Source organism: Ursus americanus, chromosome 2 (assembly GCF_024610735.1).
Source record: "Ursus americanus isolate L20-20 chromosome 2, mUrsAme1.1.p, whole genome shotgun sequence".
NCBI classification, from domain to species: Eukaryota; Metazoa; Chordata; class Mammalia; order Carnivora; family Ursidae; genus Ursus; species Ursus americanus.
In genome coordinates this window covers 66,654,287-66,677,980 of record NC_142128.1, presented here as the reverse complement: position 1 = coordinate 66,677,980, position 23,694 = coordinate 66,654,287, and the positions used below count along the sequence as shown (strand labels likewise).

Genomic DNA, 23,694 nt, shown 5'->3' with positions numbered 1-23,694 from the left:
ACCACTGTGGCCAGGGCACAAGAGAAGTGGCTGCCTGGGAGCCCCACCTCTCTCTCTCCCTTGTTCTGAGGACAGGATGATGGGATGGAGAAACCGACCCTGCAGGGCAAGGGGGCACGAAATGTAAGGGGCATCCAAAAACTCAGTGATCGAGATGGATACTATTTTATTCATGGAATAGTTTTCAAAATAAAAATGCAAAAAAAAAATCCATGATAAGTGACACGTTTTAAATAGAAACCAGATCAGTATTATGGAATTTCTCCGTTGTCTGAGCAGTAAGGCTATTGATCCTGTCTTTACTTAAAACTGTTGATACTGTGTTCTTGATGAAATTGGGACACTAATTTTGATTTTTTTTTTAATGTTGCTCTTGATAATTGTTTTGGCACCCCTTCAATGCTGCACCAAGAGGGGCCTTCCATCCCTCACCTTAGTCATCCCTGCTCCCGGATGAGGCTCGGGGGGCCTGGGAGGGAGCTACGAAGAATGCACAAGGCCCAGAAAGGGCTAGGGAGGGTCCCTGCACTTTTCAAAAAACCTCAAGGCATGAATCACAAAAACAACCACCACCAACCAAATAAAAAAACACACAAAACAACAACAACAACCAAAGCTGAGGAATTCTTCTAGATTAGAGGGGAGTAAAGAGACACGGTCCTGGATTTGGATTCTAATGACTTTATAGGATGACTGGTAAAATCTAAATGTGGACTGTATATTCGATACTAGTCCTGCATCAATGGTAAGTTCCCTAAATCTGTTCACTTGTACTGTGGTTATGCAAGAGAATATCCTTGTTTTTAAAAAGAAGAAAAAAAAAAGATGATGCAGAAAGAAGGGCCTGAGGGTAACAGCTGCCTGAGAGCTGCACAAAGTCCCCGTGCCTCGTGCTCTGGCCTGGCTCTCCTCTGATTCCGGGCAGTCCCAAGAGGGAACAGTAGGAAATGGGGTTGGCAAAAAGTCCTGTCCAAAAGATTGGGTATTGGAGGACTGGCTGGACATTTTCCTCCCAAAACAAGAAATAATTTTGAATTCCCAAATCACTCCTCGCCCTCCCCAGGAAGACCTGACAACTGGCAGAGAAAAGAAAAGGAAATTAACACCTACCCAAGCACAGTCTCTGCTTCACTTCCCAGGATAGGTCCTGCGATCCTGCCTATGGAAGAGCGACCTGAGAGGTCAGGTAAGTAGCCTGAAGCTACAGGCTTAGGAAGTAGGAGAGCTGGGATTACAGCCCAGGACACAGTCCAAAGCCGGCTCTCTTCCCACTTCATGTTAGTTGTGCAACTTGAAATTCCCTTCTCATGCATCATCCTACAAACTAATCCTTTAATTTATTTTTACTGAGTTGAATCTGCATTGGTCTTGAGATTTTTGGCTCTGGAGTCAGACTGCCCCAGTTCCAATCCTGGCTCCACTAGGGACTGACTGAGTGGCTCTGGGCGAGTAACTCAACCTCTCTGTGCTTTCATTACCCCCATCTGTGAAGGGGGATAATATACGCACCTACCTCGTAGGCTTGTCATAGCATTAAATGAGATTAAAGGAGCAGAGAATTTAAAAGAGGTTGGCACCGAGTAAACGATCAGGAAATGCCAGTAGTCATTCTTATCTGTGCCTCTGCCTTGGACTATTCATTCATAGGAAGCAATGGCCTAATTTTGACGATAAAGAAAGCCCCTTAGCATGTTGCTACATAAGAACGGACGCTTAGGGGCGCCTGGGTGGCACAGCGGTTAAAGCGTCTGCCTTCGGCTCAGGGTGTGATCCTGGCGTTATGGGATCGAGCCCCACATCAGGCTCCTCTGCTATGAGCCTGCTTCTTCCTCTCCCACTCCCCCTGCTTGTGTTCCCTCTCTCGCTGGCTGTCTCTATCTCTGTCGAATAAATAAATAAAATCTTTAAAAAAAAAAGAACGGACGCTTAATAATTGCTCCTGGAGAAGTTCTTCGTCAAGATGGCACTTGGCGATTCCTAAATCTAGCCTGTAATGCCTTTAAGCCACTATGCACCTCAGACCAAGTGATCATCTGCAGTGGCCACCTGTCCCCCTATCCTTAGAGGCCAGAAGAACCAACAGCTGAGAATCTCAGATGGGAGGGAGGTCTGCCCCTAGTATACTCTGAACTGGGAGATGGATATTTTTTTCCCGGGTCCTATCACACTGGGAAGTTGAAAAGCAAGTCAATTCCAGGGACTACGTCACTGGGCAGGAGTTCACAGAGAAGACCCAAGTTCTGGTGCTTACACTGTGCCCATCCAGCGATATAATGCCAGCGAGCGCTTGCCCCCTGGAGCGCACTGGACAGGAGACGGGGAATCACCTGGCCGGGAGAGAGATTGAGAGGGACGAGAAAGGCCACGGATGCCTGAGTGCTTCAGGTTCTTCGAGAAAGCCCCTCTCTCAGGCTAACTGCCCCTCAGGAGCCCTGTCCCCATCGCAGAAGTTTGGGTTCAGCTAGGGAGGACCCACAGCACAAGAAGGAACATAGACCAACAGATTATTCATCGAAGGTGCTAAAGAGAGGCAGGCCAACGGCAGGGTGGCCAAAGGTCAAGCCCCAGTCAGGTTTAGCCAAGGTGGTCCTTCTGTGACAAAGGCAGGGCTGGAAGAGGGCAATTTTCGAACTATAAACGGACCCTCGAGAAGCCCCAAGGCACACACGGGCGGGCGGGGTGAGGGTGAGGGTGAAGCACAGAAGGCATCGAGAGGAGTCCGTCTCAAGGACAGGGCTGCAGAATGCCGCGGCAGCAGGGGAGTGAGGCCAGGGGAGTGTGCTGCTGCTCGGGGATCTGGGACAGAGCGGGCTCTCGTGGGCCTGGAGCTTATTCAGTTGGAGGGGTCCTCATCAAGCGAGACTATAAATACAAATTAGACAGGGTCTCAGAAGGGCCTGAAACTGAACCGCACAGCCACGGTAAGCTGGCCCCACACCTGTCCACATCTCTGGCACACACTCCCTCACCTGTGCTTGTCTGAGCCTTACTGCCCCTACCTCAGCACGATCTCGCCTTCCCTTCACACTGCGCTTTGCCTGACCTGATTTTTTTCCTGGCAGAGAGCGCGAATTAGTGCCCCCATACCTTGGAGTTACGTTCCTCCCCACCTCTGCGCGATAGGTATTTGGATTTTGCGCCGGGCCTCAACCCCCCCTCCAGTGCGCTATGCCATCACCACCAGGGACGGAGTCCCTCCCCACCCCGCCAGCCCCACCTTCCCCCAAGGGCGTTGCAGGGACCCTCCAAGCTGCCAGAAGGGGTGAAACCACAGCTCTGCCTGCCTCCTGGCCCCTTGCATTCCAGCCCTGCGCCCAGAGTTTGACCTTCTCTGCGGCTGGCTGCAGATGTGTTCTGTGTTACAGAAATAGCCCAGCTCCTGGGCCCCTGCAGGCCCTCCCTCTGCTCCACTCAGAGACACCCCACCTCCCAGGCCCCAGGGGAGTCAGGCAAGATCAGAGGGAAGTGCTCCGTTCTCCACTCCCCTCCCACATGCCCCTCACAGAGCAAAGCCAAGTGGGGCCTGCCTCCCCCTGCTCCTTCCAGCCCCAAGACTTCTGTTCCATGTCTGCCATTACAGCAGATGGAGGGGGGGAGAGGTTTCGCAAAGGAAGGCATGAAGGAGGGCATAAAGAAAAAGGGGTGTAGCACCATGAAAAGAGTATACGATTTGACCCCCGTACAGTTTGTCTCTTCTCTGAGGTTCCTTGGGATAAAGGGCAGCAGCCAGCCAGAAATGGTTCCAAATCCCCTACACCCTAGCCCAAATTGCCATTCTCTCATGCAAGAGGATTATTTCATAGTCACTGATTCAATCCTAACCCGAACAAGATGGTGGGCATCGGTCCTCCTCGTGAGCCCAAGATGGAATGAAGGACAATGGATTCAATTACGTTATGAATAACTGAGTTTAGAAACAGTAATGGGCTTTCCAACTGTGAGGCTTTTAGATGTTGACGCCCTAGTGTCTGATGGAGCAATAAAATCTTTTATAAATGACTTCACTAAAAAGATAGAGTTTTACCTATGGGTGAGGTGGGGGCCTGACCAGCCTTCTAGGTTCAGGTTCTGTACCTTTTCCACTCACAGAGAATGGCGGTGACACCACAGCCACGCCCTGGGTTCCTCCGGTCATAGTGCTGGGCTACCAACTAGGTACCTACCAGTCCCCATGATCAGGCAGGGAAAGAGCCAAATAAGAGAGGCTGGGGATGTGTAAAGTCTTCAAGCCAAACTCCTCTAGGCTGGGAGGCCCAAGAAGGGCTAAGGTGTACTAGAAAGTACCTATCCTTTCTAGAAACTGCCCCCACCCCAACACCCACATAGCTACAGTGGTAACAGCCATGTTCCTAAACACACTTCCTTACAGGGGTAACCACCTGGTCTCAGCCCAACCAAAACTCTCCCCAGGGATGGGAACTGGGACTGAGAGAAAAGAGATGAGTCCTTCTCCAGGTGGCCTGTACACCAGGGAGCCGCTGGAGGCCATCTTTTGTACCCCGTAGATGGACCGTGGAGCTGAGCAGCCTTCTGCGGTGAGAGGAAAGATGGAAGCCAGCACAGGCAGAGGAACAAAACAACACTGTGCTGTGGCACTCGGCTTCTTGGTTCTAGTTTGTTCTTGCGATACAGACATTTCTCTGACCCTTACAATAAAATCCCCTTTGGGGCTTAAGCTGCTGTGAGTAGTTTCAGTAGCAGAAGTAGTCAGAAGTCCTAACTGATACCAGAAAGAGGGACACGATGACTTCCGGAGGACCCAGTGTCTCATCAACTCTGCGCACGTGGTTGGTATGAGGAGAAAAGGAAGGTAGCGGAGGCAGAAGGAAAGGGATTGGGATCCTTGCCCAAGGGCAGCAGTAAACCAGGCCAGGCTGGGGATCAGGCCATCAGGGCAAGGATGAGGGTAAGGGTCAGAGAAAACACGAAAGTTTGCTATTACTCAGCTTAGAAAAAGCTTCTGGGATGTTTAGGAGGGAATCAGCAACCACAGAGGGGAGCTAAGATCCCTAAGGACGGTGGCAGGTGACCACTGCTGACAGGGGGAGGCAGGGAGCTCTAGGCCAACAAGCTGACTCAGCTCTGAGACATGTTCTCAGAGGACAGCCTTTATTCAGGGGAGAAAAAAAAAGTCTTGTCTTCTTTCTCCTACACTTTCCAAAGCAAATGTGGGTCTTTTACTGCCTCAGAGTCTCACGGTGCTCTCAGGCCACGGGGTCTAATCTGCCCCTCAGGTCTTTTTCAGATAAACTACTTCCCTGGCACCAATTCCATGAACTAATGGTCCCTTTAAGACTATTTTTTCCCTATGTGCTCTCTAGTTGGTTGAAACAGATGTTCCTTGTTCCTATGGCAACGAACCTACCACCCTTCCTCATGGGTATCTTCCTAGGGAAGGGCACAGCACAGCCACTCCCTTACCAGAGCAGAATTGGCTGGCATGGCAGAGAGATGGCCCAGGCATGGCAGCTGTCCTCTGACAGCACATGGAACGTAGAAGGAGGGAGGTTATCTATGCCATTGTCCCCACAACAGACCAATGTCCATCTTTCCAACAAAGGGTTAAAAGCACATGATGTCTCTTCAGCAGATTAAATTAGCACTTCCTCTGACCTTTTTTCACATCACTAATGAAGACCAGTGAGACCCCCTAATCGAATTCTTATTTCAAGCTGCACATCACTCTCACCCTTATCTGGGCTTTGTGATCCTTCCAGACGGTCCTCCTCGGAAGACCAGTCCTTACTCAAGGCAAGACCTTCCACAGTCAGGCAATGGGTGGGGAGGCAGGAAGCACTGTGCATTCCACTGGTTCTGCACGGGGGTTGTCTCCACTGCAGATGATGCTTCTCTCACTAAACCCAATTTGACCCCATTTGTTCTTGGCTCCCTCAGCCCCCATGAAGCCAGCTGGATTCTTCTTATAAGCCACAAAGTTGACTGAACTTTAGCTTCCTCTCTTCTGAGCTTTTAGCCTACTGGGATCCCACAAGTCAATGTATAAATAAGAACAAGCCAATGAGTGATCCCTATCAGATGTGCAGAAAGCACCTCCCGCATTGGGGACGACGCCAAAGTCAGAGCTCCCCACCCCCACCCTCGTCTCTCCTTCACTCCCTTCACTCGCTGCTGGAGAGGCACACCCTGGAGGAAGAAGCCTGGCTCTGGAGGCAGACAGCTCTGGGCTGGAATCACCCGTATGGGCTGAACGGCCTTAGGCAGGTTACGGCTCCTCTCTGAGCCCCAGCTTCCTCCTCTGTAAAATGGGAATGCTAATTCCACCCGATAGGATTCCACAAGGCAGTACGGACCACAATGCCTTCACGGCAGCCCCAAATCCACAAACATCTAAAAACTGAACATTTCTTCCTAACTCAATGGATGGCAGACCCCAGCCTGACTCGAACCTAATCGGCAGCACAGCGTGGCCCGAACTGTCATGAGGCTCTTTACAGCCTTTCTGTATTTCCGTTCTGCGACTCTTTAGACAAGCCCTGCTGCAGAAATATTAATATGTTTGATTCCGGGGCTGCTCCAGCCCCTGCTGGAGGTTTGAGGTAACACAACAGTATGTGCGTCGTGTCACCCACGGGCCCCAGGGGTTCAGATGACCGGCTGTGGAGCCGTCTACACGCTCCACCGGCCCCTGAAGACAGGGGTTTCCGGAGAGCCACCAGACTTATTTAGGCTAAAGATACTGACACAGACATTCAGATCACTTGCCTTATTGCACTCTGGATCTTTCCTGGGTGCCTGGTTCCTGCAGCCTTGAGCCAGGTCCCTTGAACACAAGTCGGCGTGGGGCAAGGGAGAGGATCCAAAGACCAGCCCATAAGAATTTGCTGCCTTTCCACCTGAACGGAGCCAGCAGAGGCCATGTGTTGTTATTTGTCTATACTTCAGGTATAGACATGCCCGAATATTCCAAGCATGCCTCCCAACTCCCCACCTCATCAGGCTTCCGGCCCTCTCTCTACCCTACCACCACCCCACAGCTTCATCTGTGCTACCCACTCCCTAAAGGCCTTCCCAGGGGAACGAGTGTCTAAGCCCCAAGGGACACTAATGGATGCAGGGGGCCAAAGTTTGTAGAGAGTTGGGCCGAAGGAAGGAAGAGACACTGAGTGTGAGAAAGATGATGAAGATGGGCCACTCAGGGGTGAGAAACACACACAGTGGAACAGGTTTGGCGTGTTTCTCCTGATGCTGTTTCATGGCCCCAGGAGGCTTGTAAAATGGGAAGCCAGCCCTGTCCAATAACTGTGAGCAATATTGGGCAATCGCTCCTCTCAGATCTCTTGGCTCTAGCTGTACATTTTAGGGATTTACTGGTGATTATTATGGACTTGACCCATTCCGAGGCACAGTCACCCAGGTGGGCTTCTCAGTTCTGACCCTGGATCTGCTGTCTTAAGAATCCCTGTCTCACCCACTTTGAGCCAACAGACACTTTTCCACCAGATAGGCAGCTGCTGGACACAGACCTGCAGACTCTACCTCGTGGAGCAAGAAGTCTACCTGAGGTTCTGGAAAAGGCCCTGCTGTCCAGCCAATAGAGAACTGAGTGTACAGAGTTAAGCAGGACGGTGGCAATCAAATTCACCTCCCTCATTTTACAGATGAGGAATCGCGAGGCCCAGAGAGGGGCTGAGTTGCCCAAGATCATGCGACCAGCGGAAGACAAAGGCGGCCTTGGGGTCCAGAGACTGCTTTCCATAGTCTTCACCAAGATAAGGACAGGGACATCTTTAAGGTCCCAGTCATGTTCTTGTTGACCTTTATACTCAGAAAAAGCCATGCTGCGTGGTTAACACCTTCTGACCTTTTTGGCTTGAACATCAGAAGAGAGCCTCACCTCCAGGAATAGGCTGTACGCTCTGACTCTGTGTCCCAAACTTATCCAAAGTTTAAGACAAAATCCTCATTAAACCCGGGGCGCCTGGGTGGCACAGCGGTTAAAGCGTCTGCCTTCGGCTCAGGGCGTGATCCCGGCGTTCCGGGGTCGAGCCCCACATCAGGCTCCTCCGCTGTGAGCCTGCTTCTTCCTCTCCCACTCCCCCTGCTTGTGTTCCCTCTCTCGCTGGCTGTCTATCTCTGTCAAATAAATAAATAAAATCTTTAAAAAAAAAAAATCCTCATTAAACCCTCCATCGCCGGGGACCAGAGATGTGCTAGGAGAACCAATGCCGTGTCACCATCGTCTGCCTGCCCCATACCCAGGTAGAGCATGGACTGTGGAGGCAGGTGGCAGAGATCTTTCATTTGCACTTCTTGGATCCCTTTTCACCTTGTCTTCCTCCCTTCGGCTATTTTGAGTAGGTCTGTGGTGTCTGTCACCAGGCACAGCTATGTGTTTTCCTCCAGCGCTGTTCCTGAGGGCTTTGCTGTTCTACTGACCCATCTACCACCCAGCAACCTCTTGGAGAGGAGAACTTCACACACACCTGGGCTCGGTCTTCCAGGTCAGAACCGAAGGCTCCTGTGTGTTTCACCAGCTTGTTCTACTTCTCCCTCTGCCCCAGGCAAGCCCGAGGTGAGGGTGTGCCCCTCACTCCCCCAAATGTCACAACCTGAGTCAAACCTCAGCTGCTTTCCTAGGCTAGGAGGGCTCTTGCTGCAGAACATGAACATGGGGAAAACCAGAAAATTCTCTCCTATGAAGAAGCTCCTTGGCATCTAATTTCAGAAAAAGGGTCCTAGAAGAAATCTCAAAAAGAGCATCTAGTTTCACGTCTAGGGTGATTTCAAACTGATTTTCCCTTCCACGCGTTCTCCCCTACAGGTCTGCACACATGCGCACATCCAGCCACGTGACTCAGTCTGGCAGCTGGGGCTGCCTGGGGATTCCCACATGTTTGTTGCTATTCCAGGCCTGGCTCCTCAGAAGGTAGAAGACTCAGACATTCTAATGCCTCCAGGAGCCTGCAGGCTGAGGAGAGTTACAGTCGATATTCATGAGAGTTCAAGAAGATCCACCATTTCAAACACTGACAGCAAGATTTTTAAACGCCCTTAACTCTTGACCATCTAAATGGGGTATTTCCAAATGACTAACACTGGACACCAAATATAAATTTATACCGCCTGTTGCTCCCATAATCCGGTCCACAAATGCCCTCTCTCTTCCAAGGACAGAAAAGGACTTGCAGCATTTCCAAAAGATAACTTACAGGAGTAAGAATTGGCAAAGCCTGCTCGTGGAGCCCTTCAGAGAAGGGAGTCTCTGACTCTCTGATAAAGAGGAAGAGGACGTAAGCGCACATTCCTTTGTCAGACAGTGGCCTTGTCTGGGAGGTAAGACCCTCCCACAACTTTGAAAAGTGAGAAAACCAAGACTCATTAGGAGTTTATCATGACCCAAGGACCCACAGGGAAAGAGCGGTGGTGACGAGGCCCGAATCGGGTTTTCAGGAATCTACCCAAAAGAGCTGCTAGCAGGGAGAGAATCATCTGCTTGGAGAAGGTCCTGCCTGGAGGCAAGATGTTTGGATTTCGTGCACCAGTTAAATTTCAAAAAATGAAATTTAAGGAACCACTATAAGGCTGCCAACTTTTTATTTTGCCAAATAAGGACATTTTAAAAGCCCAACTACCATCTAGTCTCACCACCAGCTCATGAAAAGAATAAAAAAGCCATAACCCCAGAATAAATATTGGAGCACATCTTCTGCCCCTGAAAGAAAACCTTTGAACTGAATGCATTTTGCTTTCTGGAAAAGAAAAAAAGATCAGTGTGTTTTCCCTATTTCTCTCATTTCACCTCGGACTGGTAAAAAACTGTCACTGGCCCCAAATCAATAATCATTGGGCCAGATGTCCTCTCCATGTCCCTTTTAGCTTAAGCCTAGAAATTAAGAGAAAGAAAGCTTTAAAGCTTTGGACCTTTCCAGGAGACTGAGCTGGACAAACATGGGAGAGAGACGGGGCAATCAACACACATGCTGAGCCTTGCTTATGTGGATGCGCTCTGTCAGCTACAAAGCCCTGAACGAGGGCTGTTGCTGTGCTCATAAATCCAGTGTTCAGGGAGCATCGACCTGCATGTGGAGCCTCCCAAGTTTCGGGGCGCCCCTGGACCGTTCAGTCCCCTCGCCTGCCAAGATAAGCCGAGGAGAAGAGGGAGGAAGACGATCTGCCCCACCGAGTCAAGAATTATCTGAGAGATAAAGGCAGCCCTGGTGAGTGGCTGAGGGCAGGAAAGCAGCAACATGACGCAGACACGGACCCACTGACACCATTTCAGACCTACAGTTTTGAGCCCAGCGCGGACTGAGTCCCTTCCAGGGAGCCCCTGCTCTGTTCTCCCTGCCGCACATTATTGCTTTCTGCTCTTCGTTCTGATGGGGAAGGCAAGGGGGAGGAAGAGGACGGGGAGGTGGCATGGAGGGAAAAATGTGAAAAAGGCCCTGGATGAGGAGCCGGGTCTTCACCCTCAGCCTTGACCATCTGCCCACTACCCATGCACCCTTTGGCACCTCTTGGCTCTGGCTTCCTCGTCTATACGGTAGGAAAGATACTCTGTCTTCCTTATGGGACTGCAGTTAGACTGCGAGACTCTTGAGGACAGAACCAGGTCTTTTTTTTTTTTTTTTTTTTTTTGAGAGAGAGAGAGTATGTGTGCATGTGCAAGTGGGGCGGGGGGGAGAGAGAGAGAATCTTTAAGCAAACTCCGGCTGAGTGCAGAGCCTGACGCGGGGCTCACAACCCATGAGATCATGATCTGAGCAAAAGCCCAAGTTGGACGCTTAACGACTGAGCCACCCAGGTGCCCCCAGAACCAGGTCTTATCCATACCTGGACCTCAATATCTAACACAATTCCCAGGAGAGGCGAGCGATTGGTAAACATCTGCTGAACCCAGCCAGAATGCGAGAGTGTCCGTGAGAGCACGCTCCGCGCTGGGACGCTCTGCACAGCTGAATCAAAGGAAGGGTTATTGTTATCTGCTGGCCAAAATCATGCATCACACCATCTGTCAAATATACAAAGACATGGGATTCTCTTTGGAAGTAGATGGTGATGTACATAAAAAATTATTTTTAAATGCCTGTAGTTTCAAAAATAACCCTACTGTACAACCCATTAATTATATTGCCTAATAAATAGCTGTGGGATTGCACCCCAGATTCAACTGCACTATACAATTTCCTTGCTGAGAATGTGTCTTGACTGTCCTTTGTCCTGCCCACATCAATGGCCTCTCGTCCATCTATCTCACCGTATTCAGAAGTCAGTAGACCAGCCCTGGTTCTCTCACCTATTTGAGGCTACGTCTATACCAAGAGTTGAGGTCCTTTGGCTGGCTGCAGCTTTGGAAGGTACCAGAGCTCAGGACCCCCCCCCCCCCCACCGGACCTCTCTCTTTATTCCTTCCCATCTACTCCATGTTCTGCCTGTAGCTCCCTCCGCCGCAGTCCACTTGCAATGGTTATCTCATCCCCCTAAACCTGCTCTTCAAAAGCCACTCTTGCTGAGTCTCATGGGCCTGGCGCACCCACCATCCCCGCCAGACCGTTCCGCGCAGTGTGTGCTGCCCATGGGCAGGACTGTACAAACAGGTCTCAGCGGCCAGGACAGGCTGCCCGCCCACCAGCCCCTGTAGGAGGCAGGGCTCTGGTCTCTGCTCCCGGCCACTGAGAAGCACCATGCAAATCCTGGGAAGGCAGACCCGCATGCAGCCAGCCTTACCCACCACCCACCAATCACCTCCCCACCCAAACTTCCGCCTTTGGGAGGAATGCCAAGCTCCGCATGCCCTCTCATCCACCCACCCCCTGCCCCAGGCACTGGCCAGCATCCTGCCCAATTCTGAGACACCAAGAAGAAAAGGCTCCCGGCATTTGTCTCTCCCAGCTTTGATCTGTTTAGCCTGGTGCGAGCTAATTCCACATGGAGACTATGCTGGAACCCATACCGGTTACACCTTCCCACCACACAGGCAACTACAGCACTCACAGTTAGCTTTTTTGGGAGGGTTTCCAAGCGCCTGCAGAAACCAAGGCTGGCTCTGGGGGCATTAGTCCTCCAGACGCCTATCTCCAGGACAGACCCAGGTCCTAAGCTCCCTCCATACCCCCCAACCTCCAAGTGAGGAAATAGGCACATTCTAGAAGTCAGAAGGTTTTTCCTAACTTTTTGATGGGAGACTCCCAAGGAAGATGGACATTCATGGGACATTCTTGTTAGTAGGAATTAAAGGAAATAAAGGAATTAAATGAAAGAAGAAGGAAAAGAAAATTTGCTTTCCAAATATAATGTAAGTGCCCCCAATACACACGCCCCCCCCACACATTCTTTCTCTCTTTCTTTCTCTCTCTCTCTCCCCCTCCCTCCCTCCCTCCTTCTCTCTGTCTCTCACTCATTGTGAACCACTGCTCTTTGTCCAGCATGTGCGTGTCCCCCACCCCCCCCCGTCCTCTCCACACTGGTGGAAGTCCAGGTAGCTCCAGTTCTGCCTACCCTAGGTCCCCTAGGGCCCCAAATTTTACCTTCCATGCTGGAAGTCAGGAACCAACTGGAAGATGCAGACAGCTGATTGGGAAGGAAGGAAAGAACACTCCAGACCGGAGAAAACTGCCAAGGGTGGCCGATGCAGCTCCCATGAGAAGGAAGGAGACAGGGAGAGAGCGGGGGAATCCAGAATTTCCCTAGCCTTCCAGGAAGGCTCTGGTGTCAGCTCTCTCCCGGCTCCAGCATTGACTGAAAACCAGGGGAAAGTCTCCTGATAAAGCGGGGGTCTGAAATCTGAAACTGCAGGTTGGCTGAGTCCTATATAAACACACTCACACCCCCGGCTCCTGGGGTCTGATGGCTCACCCGCCCTCGTTCCCCTCCCTCCCTACCCTGCCTGCAACTTGGTAACACCACACAGCCCTCTAGCTGCGGCTCCTCCAGAAAGCCCAAGCGGAGCCAAGCAGAGCCTGGCAGACACAGGAAGGGACCTGTCAGGCGCTGTCCACCGCTCTCCCAGCACCAACCCCAACCCCCTCCAGCAGCGCAAGACCAGGTGCTCAAGTGGCGCTCAGGGTCAAGGCAGCAAGGGCCATAGGCAAGTTCTCAGGTTAGGAGCAGAGATTTCTAGACTCCTCCTCCACATCAAGGAATACCATTTTCCCAAGGATCAGATTCCAGATAACTGGTCTGGCAGAGACTAACTGCTAAACTCACCTTCCTCTCTACTCTTCTTCCGATTTTCTGCATCTGGCTCTTACGGAGCCACCCCTTTTCCTGACGGTTCACCCACAATAGGATTAGGCCACTTGAGAGTGAGAAGGGAAAGCATGCAGACAATGGCCCCATTTTGCAGATGAGGGAGCTGAGGACCGGAAGAAGAAACGGCTTGTCAAAGCTGGGGAGTGACTCCCAGCCTGATTTGGCATCTTGGGTCAGATGGAAAAACAAAGTCAGATGGCACCACACTTTAATACAACTAGATATTCCCTTGAAGCACTGATTGTGAGAAAAATCATTTACCCTCTCTGTGCCTCAGTTTCCTCGGTTGTAAAATGAGACAAAATATACTACCTGAGAGAGTAGCAATTTCCATAAGGTGACAGGTATACAGCGGTGGACAGGCAGGAGCCCCAGAAAGATCCACTGTCCTCCTGCTCTGCTCGCTACTGCATCCCACCTGTTACCATTACTTCTCACGCAAGAAGGTAACTCGAAATTGCCTGTAGTATTTACTATCCCTTCAGGTGCTGGTTTAACGTTTCTCATGCATGGTCTTTATGTTCATCTGACTATTAACTTCCACGGCTGACTTGGTGCAGTACTCAGAATGCAGCATTTCGCTTCTATAAGGGAAATCTTGGACCTAGAGGCTGAGGTCACGGATTCGCACTGTCGACCTCCCCCAGGTGTTTCTCAGATCTCCACCTCCAGGCTCCAAGCCTCAGTCCCCTGGAGCCCAACCACCAACCGGGTATCTTCCTAGAGGGTAACTGCCTTAAACTCGGCAGGTCTAAAATCAAATAAAGATTCACCATGCCCTAACTAACCATTGTATTGATGTGGGACGGTCTCCAGACACAGTAAATGAGGATAGGGAAGGGCAGAGCAATTAACTTAGCATGCGACCATTTGGGTTAAGAAGTAGTCTGTAACTACCTGTATGTTTCTATAGAGCCGGGGTCAGCAAACATTTTATGTAAAGGGTTAGAGAGTAAATATTTTCAGGGCCATATATTTCAGGGCCAGCAAATAGTTCGTGGGCCATAGAGTCTCTGTTGCAAATACTCAATTCCGCCTTTGTTGTACCAAAGCAGCCACGGACAATATGTGGACAAATCAGCATAAACAAATGAACATGAATAAATTAGCATAAACAAACGAGTATAAATTAATTAGCATAAACAAATGAATACGGCTTTAAACAAGACTACTTGTGGAGACTAAAACTTGAACTTCAAATCATTTTAATGAATCAAAAATCTTATTTTTTTCCAACCATTTAAAATATAACACCACTTTTGGCTCGTGGGTCATAACAAATGAGGTGGTGGGCTGGATTTGGCCCATGGGTCTTGGCTTGGACTGGCTTAGAGCATCTCAGGAAGGATGCACGGGACACTGGTAACAGTGGTCACCTCTGGGGAGGGAGCAGGGAGCAGACCCATGATGGAGCAGGAGGGAAACTTTTCACCGGAAACTATTCTGTACCATTTGAATACTGCAACCTACACAGGTCAAACATGGTCAATTATTAATGAGCTGGCCATCCAAGTCCTCTTACTTCCCTCAATGTCAACATTAACTGTCCCAGTCAAACAGGCTTGTAACTGCCAGGCCGACTTTGTCTCTCTCCCACCCAAGTCCGGCACCCGACAGTAATCGGTGCCCCAAATCCACTGGCCCAGTTCACCCCAGTGCCTCAGCCCACGACGAGCTATCTATTCCTCTCCCAAGCACGCCTACTAATGCCCTTTCCCACTCCACCGTCCTGTCCTACAGTCTTCTACCCTAACTGACTTCCTACTTGGGTCAAGCTTGTTTCCAAAAGAGAGACTGAAGCCTTTGAAGACTGGGACTATTCATTTCTTGCCTTCCCTCTCTGCTCTTTTTTTTTTTTTTAAGATTTTATTCATTTATTCGACAGAGATAGCCAGCGAGAAAGGGAACACAAGCAGGGGGAGTGGGAGAGGAAGAAGCAGGCCCACAGCGGAGGAGCCTGACGTGAGGCTCGATCCCACAACACCGGGATCACGTCCTGAGCCGAAGGCAGACACCCAACCGCTGTGCCACCCAGGCGCCCCTTCCCTCTCTGCTCTTACACCAGTGCCTTGCACCTAGCGGGAATGCCATAAATAGTTGCTTGATTTTTAATCCCCCATCCTGCTAGAGACAGTGTGGAACACAGGGAAAAGATCCACCCAGAATAGAAGTTGGTTCTGAGATGCGTCGCAGGGCAAGCGTGCACACAGGCGCAAAGCCTTCAATCGTAGGAAAGAACAGTTAGCGGCAAGGAGAGCTGTTAGAGTCGATCTGGTCCAACTAAAAAGGGGCTCTGCTCTGGAGAAGGCAGTCAGGAAGCCCCATAGGGGAATTTTCCTCTAATCCCAATCTCTCATGCATTCACCTAGTGCAGTAGGGAAACCCCCGATCCTCAACTAGGGAATTCGGGTGATCTCAGAATCAGAGGCTCCATGTTTTGGGGGGGCCTCATTACTAAGCAATCTGCCCTTCCATCCAATGCAGGAAAAGCTTTCTCCAGCACCTAGGAAAATGAACCTGCCAGCTGAACTGGCACAGGGATGAGATGCTCGCTAGTTTTGAAGGCAACCTGCCCCCCTGTTGAAGAGCGTGGTTAAGTGTGCTTTCTGCTTCCACCCATTGCTTCCAGTTCTGGAGCTACACAGATAAAGACATTCTGAGTGGGTAACAAAAAACTAACGGTAACTGCCAAATATAATAGAGTTTTCAAATGCTTCTTCCTTCCAAGATGTTCAAAGGGTTTTGAAAGACACAAAATCATTGACTCTTTGAAACTGGAAATACCTTTGCTCAAAAATGTTTATTGAATGAAACTGAATATAGTCCCTTTTCCAGCTTTTCAACACGAAAGCATTCAGGTTATGCAGTAAAAGGAATGGTTTTATATCCTTACAGGAGGAAACTTCACAATCACCCATGGCAATCAGGGTCCTAACATCCCATTTTACGCTACTGGGAACCCATGAGTAGAGGAGTTCACTCGCTTGCCCAAGGTCACACAGCTCGTATGTTCTAAAGCCAGACTTCAAACCTAGGCCTGCCCAGCTTCAAAAGTCACAGTCTCTTCCTTAAGGTCCAAAGTTTCCATGACAGTTGGTCATCTCTGTCAACCTCACCCCGTCTCTGAAATGGGCAGAAATGAATATTTCCATCAAGAGCACAGGGGAGACCATATAACAGTCCTGCAGCCCTTGCCAGAGCCGTCCTCATGTGCCATTCAGGCCTTCCCAGGATGGCAGGAGTGAGGCCAAAGCCAGGATGCCAGCACCCCACAGACACCCCAGGGGCAGAGTGGCATCTCCCCGGCTCCCCCATGGTGCACAACCCTGTGCTCCCCATCAGCCAGGCCTCCCGACAGGGCTGTGATGTTCGGGAGCCCATGAAGCAGCACATTGTTTGGGCAGCACAAACACAACATTGACCTGGGTCCTGGCACCTTCCCTATGCCACCTGCTTTTGGCAAATATTTGTCCTGCTCGCCCAGTAGAGGGCTGGGAGCCACTAGGACCCCCAGCCCGACAGCTCCAGTTCCGGGAAGATGGGCTGCAGAGCGCAGGGGCTAGGCACCGAGGAACCACAAACACTTGGACCCAGCCACTCCTCCAGGCCTCAGCAGAGAACTGCTTCATGCTTCGTGTCTCCCACGCCCTCCGAGCGGCTCTGAAATGTTTCCAGCCAGGCTCCTAGCCCATTAGCGAAGCTCCGCTTCAAATCCCCGAGTGGCTCCTGATTGTCCGGCTGGAGTTCGCAGTGCTCGGTGCCCTCCTCCACCCTACCTGGCTCTCTTGCCAACCTACCCTGCAGGTGCCTGGAAACACACCTGGCTGCTCTCCGCCTCCGGAGACGCACGCATGCCTGGGCTCATCTGGCCTCGGTGACCGCCTAGGCACAGGAGAGGACCCTCCCCGTTTCTCAGGAGGGCAAACCGCAGCCAGGAGTTGAAAGCTTGTACAGGATGTGAATGTTGGAGACAGAAGCGGGCCTCGAGCCCACTGCTTCTCTTCTCCATTGAGCCAGGGAGGACACTCACTCTTCTTGATTAGTCTTTAGTCTGGACTGGCCCGAGGAAATCCCGTGATGCTCTAGCCCTCCTGCCCCCATTCTCAGGCAGCCGTCCTCCAGACCTGCACCTGGCTCTCTCGAACTACCCACCCTTTTATCTGCCATCTCCCTGGGAGACGTGGTCATTAGCAGAGAGCACTATGTAGGTGTCTAATTAAGCAATCAGCAGCAAATGCAGAAACCTGTTCAAGCCACCCCACAGAGCATCCACCCAGGGATCCTCTTACCGTCAGCTCCCTCCCCCGAGCTTCCTGAAAAGGTCCCTATTGTTTGCCTGGAACATAGAAAAGTGTCCGACTCTGCCCTCCTACTTATCTGCTGGCACTGACCTCCCAGATTCAGCATACCCCCTCCGGGGGCGGGGGGCTTTCACATACAGCACAGTGTGAATGGTGCCCCCAGAACTGTGGGACACAGTAGCCCCAGGTAGTTGGGAAAGTGAAGGTCCCCAGATGGGAGGGGCAGGGTGTTCTGAGAGGATGTCTGCCTACCTGGCTTTTTGAGGTGTCCCAGAGCTATAGGCTACTGTGCTGGCATTTTGGGGTCAGGGCACAGGAAGCAAGGAAACCTCGAGCAGGTTGGTAGGAAGGCGGCAGGGGTGGAGGTGGGCAGCGTGGGTGGCTCAGCACTCCTCCCCCGCCATGTCTCTGAGTCCTCTCTTTTTTCTGCTTTGTCTGTTCACCTGTTCCTGTTTCACCTTTTAAATGGAATGTCCCACTTGCCCTAGGAGCCCGGGGGGGAGAAATTCTGTGCTCAAGAAGAACTTTCTTTTTTAGGGACTGGAGTCTCCGGGATTCCCTCGGAGACTGCGGCGGACGGCAGGTGCAGGGAATGGCACGAAGGCAACGGCAGAGAGGATGCAGGGAGGACCAGACAGACTGGAACGCGGGCCCACTCCCCCTAGCCTGGGGACGGTCAAAGCAGGGGACTGGAGGCCAAGACACCTGCTGCCTCCCTTGATCCTGGCAGAGCCCCCTCTCAGGTGTCAGATGGGCACCACAACAAGCTGGAGCAAGAGACAGTGAAGGCCCCCAACCTCTTCTCCTGTGCCCCTCCCTGAAGCATATCTTGTCTTTTTTCTCTGGAGGCCCTTATCGCCCGGCCCAGAGACATTTATCGGCCTCATCTCTTTAACCCTCACAATGGAGCAGAGGAGACTGGGCACGCCCATACTGATGCCCGCGAGCTTTTCAAAGGGACGGTGTGTATGCCAAAGTGCTGGGGGGTTCGGTGGGGGAGGACAGCACCTCAGGACAAATCCAGGGCTTCTAGTCCCCTGGGAGCTCCAATTACCCCCAACCCACACCCCTGTATCAGTGCAGGACTCAATGTGCTCCCGTGTCCCAGGGCTCTGCCAGCTTGGCCCAGAACCCTGGCGCATACTCTCGTTCCACCAAGATAGGTGGGTTCTCTCTGACAGAAATGGGAGAGTAACTTTTCTTTCCTGTCACTGCGCCCTGTCCTGCTGTTTTCCAACTCTGACGAGACAACCTGGGCTTTGATTACAGCAGGAAAGATTTAGGTTAGACACCACAAAGCACTTGCAACAAGTGATAAGAGAAAGTTTAGGACTCTGCCTTGTGCTTTAGAAATACAGCCAATTTCCCTCTGCAGAGTAGGGCTTAATGCCTGTTTCCATCATGTTACGCTCGTGCTCAGAAATTCCCGGTGGCTGTCCCCTCCCCTCCGGGCCGCAGGAAGGCCTAACTCCTTGGCACCCAACGCCCACTAAAGCGCATGCCCATTCATCTTTTAGACAGCATATTCCACTGTCCTGTGGGTCAATTTTCTAATTAGGCCACAGCTTCTCAATATTTTCCCAAAGGTTTTAGGCATCTGTGTGTGTGGCCGTGTCACCCCCTCCCTCTCACCAGGAGATCCCACTCCTCTCCAGCCACCACAGTGAGCCAACTTTAAGGTTAAGCTCAGCCAAACTGACTATCTGATAACCTGAGGAACTCCTCTGCAAAACCCATTCCCTAATTCCGTCCTAGACGCCTGTTGAATGTCAATCTCCCAAGAGAGGCAGGTGGACATGGCTGTAAGGCTGAGCTCAAAGGCCATCTCTTCCAGAAAGCCCCTGTTAAATACCCTGGCCCACAGAAAGTGCCCCCTCATGAAGATACAGTCATGTATTCTCTGGACGTGTCTTAAGCACCCACAGTGCCAGGGTCTGAGATAAGATGGGGTCCCTGTGCTCAAGGAACCCCCAATGTAGTGACAGGACCCAGACCAAACCCACAAAACCATCCTCCCCTCAAAGCAGCCCGTGACAAGGGTGGTGTGAATGAAGAGTCAGGAGATGTCCAGGGAGGCAGCAGCATGGCGACCAAGAGCTTCTGAGAGACAGAAGGTGGGCATTTCAGAAAGGAAAGCATTGTGAAGAGGTGGGAGAACGCTGGGGTCCCTGGGCTAGGTCAGGGGTCATGCTGGGAGGTAAGAATAACAATAGAAGGGAATAGACACACGTCTATTACCATGGAGACTACCAGAACTGCTCTCTATTTGTGGCCTCCTTTACCCTTCATCGCTCACTGAAGCTGGAAGAGCACTGGGGGCCTGGCCGTGGGGTCCCACCACTCACACGGTGGCTCCTACTCTGTTACTGCTTTCTCACTGATCAACAGATAAAACGATCTTTGAAGGCTCACTCCCAGCGGGAGGAAGTCAGGCTCCTTCGGGAGCAACGATGGCTCTGAAAAATATTTTCCTTAATTTTTTAGACTATTAAAAGCACCTCCAGGGCCAATGCGCGGAGGAGGGGCAGTGGCTGGGCAAGAGCCTGGCTTTCCTGTGGCAGGATGTGAGAGTGGGTGTTAGAGCGCTCCGTGGCCCCGCCAGACACCCCAGCAAGGCTTGGGCAGACAGCTGCCTGAAGGACAGCTGTGGGTGGCTCAGAATAGGGACCCAGGAGAAATGCTCTCAATGGGCCGGCCCAGGGGTACCCGACCTCCCCGGAGGTCCCTTGTCCCCCATGCCAGTGCGGAACCTGTGCCCACCTCCAAGCCGGCAGGGCCTCCTGAACTGCTCTTGTCCTTCCTCCTGCTCCCCAGGGGCGGCACCTTAGCGGACCCATTCCGGAGAGATGCGCGTCCCTTCCAAAAGGTCCCAAGTTCCCCCTGGTTTCCACCTTTTCTGGCCTCCTGGTCTTTGGGTTGCCCTTTATCTGGCTGGCTGGAACTTAAACCCATCCCCCCCTGGGGAAGTCAATACAGATGTCAGATTTACTCAGATAAAAAGGACACCAAGGACAGGACCAGTGGAAGCCGCAGTGCACGCCTCACCCCTCGGGCTCCTGCATTCGGATAGGACAGGGCAGGAATGACTCTGCCGAACCTTCCCAGCGGCCAACGGGAGCTGAAGAACGGAGGAACCAAACAAAGCCAGTAGGCTAAGGGGCCTCTTTGTATCCACTTCCTTAAGCATCTCCACGGTTAATACGGAGGGAATCACATCATCGACCGTGGAATCTGCAGCTGAAATCACCAGACCTGGAGGCCAGGAGACCTCTCTATGCTCTAGTCTGCTCTGCGCCTTGGCCGAATCCCCGAGTAACTGTGCCTCTCTTCCTTCGTTTGTGGGACACAACGGAACCTCAGTTTACCCAATTCAGCCCTTGTGAGTGGGCAATAACTTGATAAATATAAAAATATTTCAAAAGTCAAACCTGAAAGCAAAACATAGTGGATGTAGAGAAAACACCAATCGGCTCATCAAGAGACCTCCGGGTACTTCAAGCCCTCAGCAATGAGCCCCGCGCTCTGGGCTCCAGGAAGGGCTCCAGCTTGGAACGCCGTTCCCTGGTTTGAGTCCGGGAAGCGATAAGATAACCATGAGCAAAAGCCCCACAGCCAGGGCCCCAGGAACGAGCACCTGACCCCGGCTGCAGCCGTCTCCCGGGGTCTGAGCACACTCTCTTCAGAGCCCCCCATCTGGGAACCGCGAGGTACCTTCCCACCCTCCCAGAGCCCGGCGCTCCCAGCTACAGTCCCACCGGTTTCTGCAAAGAGGCCACCCCAAGCCCGTCCTCTCCTATCCCCCTTTCCACCAGGAGTGTCCCCCTCCTACCCTCCTTGCTTTCTGAGTACATTCCAAAGGATAGTGACTTTCACACCGGAATTTTTTTTTAGAGAGGGAGAGGGAGAGTGCACAAGTGCAAGGTGGGGGAGGGACAGAGGGAGAGAGAGAATCTCAAGCAGACTCCGCACTCAGCACACAGCCCAGACGTGGGGCTCGATCTCATGATCATGAGATCATGACCTGAGCCAAAAGCAAGAGCTGGACACTCAACCCACTGAGCCACCCAGGTGCCCCCACACTGTAATTTCTGAATTACAATTTAGTAAATCAAGATTGGCATTTTACAAATTTAATGGGACAGAATAGAAAATATCAGAACACACAGCACTCTGTAAAAGTATTAAAATCCATAACACACACACACACACACACACACACACACACACACACAGAGTGTTAGCCTCTTGACTCAGCCACTTCATCTTTCTCTGCTTCGGTTTCTTTATCTTTAAAATGGGTACAGTGGTGATGTCCACCTCATAAGGCTATTGTGAGGATTAGTTAGTTAATACACATAAAGCATTTGGAAAAGCACTTGGCACAAGTCCTGTATATAAAAGTATAATTTCAGGGGCGCCTGGGTGGCTCAGCCGTTAAGCGTCTGCCATCGGCTCAGGTCATGTCCCAGGGTCCTGGGATCAAACCCCGCATCGGGCTCGCTGCTCAGCGGGATGGTTGCTTCTCCCTCTCCCACTCCCCTTGTTTGTGTTCCCTCTCTCACTGTCTCTCTCTGTCAAATAAATAAAAATAAATAAAAAATAAAAGTATAATTTCATGTATTTATATACAGGTATAAAGGGGTGTGTGTGGATGGGTGTGTGTGCTTCCTTGTTGACAAGGTAAACATCTTTCTGGAGTGTGGAGAAAAAAATGGGAAACACTGCTCTGGGAGAAGCTAAGAGGTGTTTCTCCAAGGACTATGTTCGCTTAGAGACGAATTCCCAAGTCTCAGAGGCTCACAGGCGTTTGCACACCTTGCTTTAGGGAGACAGGCCAAAGTGACGTGAGGGTCCTGAGAGCATCGTGCTAAGTGCTTCCCAGATTGAGTCGTTTAATTCACAACCAACCTCATGTGGGATAATATGGTTCCCATTTACAAGAGAGGGAACAGAAGCACAGAGAGGTTAGGTTGCCACACAGCTGGTATGTCATAAAGCCAGGATTTGAATTCTACCTCCCATATCTGGACTTTTTTTTTTTTAAAGATTTTATTTATTTATTCGACAGAGATAGAGAGAGCCAGCAAGAGAGGGAACCCAAGCAGGGGGAGTGGGAGAGGAAGAAGCAGGCTCACAGCGGAAGAGCCTGATGTGGGGCTCGATCCCATAACGTCGGGATCACGCCCTGAGCCGAAGGCAGACGCTTTAACTGCTGTGCCACCCAGGCGCCCCCCATATCTGGACTTTTAACCATTATACTACACTGTCTGCTTCTTTGCTGCGCCCTTCTCGCAAAGAGAGGGAAGCCAGACCTAAGAAGGTTCTGAGCATGTGGCCCTGCTGTAAGAGGGGTCACACTCGCCTCAGAAGCAAGTGATTTAATTTTCTAAGGGCTTGATTTGAGGATACGGCACTTCGCAGCTCCCACTATAGAGTCCAGAGAGTCCTACTACAATAGTTGGAAGGATAAGCTTGGTTAACAAGGCTCATAACCATAGGATGGGCCAAGTACTTGATTGATCTCAACAGTATGAACTTGCACAGAGATATTAGACTCTCCCACACTCTTTATTCCAGAAGATCCAGGTTCTTTCCGATCCTGTCTCATTTTACCTTCTCCATGGCGCCGAGACACCAGGAGGAGCACCCCTGCCCTGTTTTCCAGCCCTGAGAAGCCCAGCTTGCCAGGGGTCGCCCCGTGAGTGAGTGAACGCCCCACGAAGACTGGGAAGGTTTTCGGCGCTGGGGAGCCGGGAAGTTGGGTCACCTCTGTCTCAAAGGGCCTGGTGGCACTGGCTCTCCCAGTCGGCCCCTGTACTGCTCCCACCTTGACATCGATGCAGACACCCCTCCCTCCCCCCAGCACAAGGCACTCTGGAACCACCGTGGCTTTCAACAAGTCCAGCCGCTCCTTCCGACGGGGAGAAAGAGGAGAAAGGAGGCAACATAGGCTGTGACTGGGGACCAGGCCCCTGTCCCTCGGGGCTCCCCACTGGCCTTCACCTGGCTCGGGAAACCCCAGAACTTGAGCAAGACGAGCAGTGTCTTTATTCCATCGGCTCTCTGGACCATGTCCTCTGAAATCCCCATCATCCCCGTTTACGGTCCTCTCCTGGGGAGCTGGCGAACACCCCCTCATCCCAGGCGACATCCAGGACTTCTGTTTGGATCCTTTCGTTCT

General features: G+C 51.5%; 1 protein-coding gene across 15 annotated transcripts in view; it reads right to left on the bottom strand.

The window, feature by feature from the left end:
• PLEKHA6 (pleckstrin homology domain containing A6) overlaps window positions 1-23,694 on the bottom strand; it is a 135,433-nt gene that overhangs the window by 57,968 nt on the left and 53,771 nt on the right. The window contains exon 1 of one of the 15 annotated variants that reach the window (XM_087856845.1): window positions 12,489-12,718. The exons of the other annotated variants lie outside the window; for them this stretch is intronic. The gene's annotated coding sequence lies outside the window, so the exon portion shown is untranslated. Of the gene's footprint in view, window positions 1-12,488; window positions 12,719-23,694 lie in introns of those variants that run through there. 15 annotated transcript variants of the gene reach the window in all.